Genomic DNA, 2,131 nt, shown 5'->3' on the forward strand with positions numbered 1-2,131 from the left:
AGTGCAACATTTCCCAATAATTGTGATGATCATAAAATGTTTATTAACGTCTTTACAAACGTCCATATCTCGCGTTTTTTTTGTTTTTTGTTTTGGTCAGATGTTGTGAAATAAGTAGTGACTGATGGAACACGTATTTCAATACTGAATCAACTGTGTCCATATAACATTGCGACCACAATCTTGACATGAAGATTTGAAACATACTAAGAATGATAGAAAAATATCCAGTTACAGACCAACTTCGTTATTTCGTTCTCTAATAACTCGAAGGCACTGCTTAACTCAAAGTAAAATTCAAACCGGACAATAAAATTATACATGAAATATATTCGGTTATCTCGAACATCCTCAAAGCCCAACTACCTAATTCGAGATAACAGGGTTGGACTATAAATGAACAACTATGAAACGCTATTTAGGATTTTTAGGAAGTTGAGGATTATAGACGATTCGAATACTGTCATTGTTTTTCTGCTATAATACTGACTCATAATTAGACTGTGTATTGTCCTTAGATAAATATTAATATGTTGGGAGGCTTTTCCTGGCTATATGCCTAGCTCATTTTACTAACAGAAATAAAAACAAATAATAAGACTTTACAGAGATAATATCCTCTGAAAACATACCAAATGTATAATGGTCGTGTTTAACTGTTTCTTGTTTTATCGCAATAATAAATATATAAATAAATCAAATTGATTGATAACTTTTGTATTAAACTTTAAAATGACATCAGCAAAATGAACCAAATTACATATTGAAAATACAGAAGATCAACGCACTAAAACGCCTTAAAGCAAACAGTCGTGTGCTTCCTCTTGATATCACGAATGTCTAACAGATTAAAATCAGCTTAAGTGGAATGGCGTCCCCCGTGTCTAGGTTCATTCTCTATAATATGTTATGGAAACATTAAATACATAAGTGCTAGACAATTAAATTTACTGAAAAGATTAAATAAAAAGATAGACGTGTCCAGACATGCTTTCTGGTATTTTTCACTTCATGCTTATATTTTCTTCCAAATCAAATTTTAAAGCAATGCCAAAGCGGACAAATGTATAGCCGACATAATAGTGTTGTTAACATAGTGCTAAACGAATTACCATTCTCCCCGTGTTTATATAAGGATATTAGATAGAGGTGGCGACAATGTCTAAGGAAGACTTAGTAAATCCCTTCGGTCATAATTCTTCAACAAAACTTCATGATACACCCAGTCGTAATAGTATTACATTTCTCGGAAATAAATCTTTAAATATTAGAAATATAAATCCGTCTCATACGCCGAGGATAGGCTGATTGAATCTAGTTTCTTTCTTTTTATTTCTTTTTCAAAGTATTGCAGGTACAAAAACGTTGAGAATATTACGCTACATGTCTACATGAATCCTTATAAACAATATTTTACATTGTATCGTGCCCAGCAAGCTTCGCTGCTCAGCAATAGCTTAAAGCGTTAGAGTCCAACCGTTATAATGCAACCCAAGAACCGGATTAAACAGAATATCACATAAGAAAAAAACGTTTCGTCAAAACTGCATATCTACCACTGAAAACACTTTTGCCTTTTTTTCTGTATGCTAATGTACTTCACTTTCAATGTAGGTGATACCTTCGTTCTTGATATGATATGACTTTTTCCTAGAACGGCGACGGGCAATACAAATACATGTGTATGGTCATGAAATAAACTAACATATTACAGGGAAAATGACTGAGGCTGAGATAAAGTCGAGCATTCCATTTATAAGAAATATTGAATTTCTCCGGTATTTTTGCAAGCGATGAAGACCAATTATTTCTCTATAACTGGCCGATGTTACGCTCACAGTATGTAAAATAAAGATCGTCTGGTATTATTTTGTATCAAACTTGAAGGTAAGGTTTAGACTGGAATTGACTGCGTTATCAATTAAACTTATCTCACACATACAAATTGCCACAAAGACAGCTTCCCTGACAGCTTTAGAATTTATATTTGTAATTGTGCCTACAATAGCTAACAAGACAATTTATAATTGGAAGAACACTGAAACAGCAATTAGATTACCGCTTTCAGGTAATTATTTCACTCTTAACAACCCCCGTTTTCGCACATGCCTTAATTTCCATAACCATAAGA

The sequence above is a fragment of the Pecten maximus genome, chromosome 18 (genome assembly GCF_902652985.1).
Source record: "Pecten maximus chromosome 18, xPecMax1.1, whole genome shotgun sequence".
Classification (NCBI taxonomy): domain Eukaryota; kingdom Metazoa; phylum Mollusca; class Bivalvia; order Pectinida; family Pectinidae; genus Pecten; species Pecten maximus.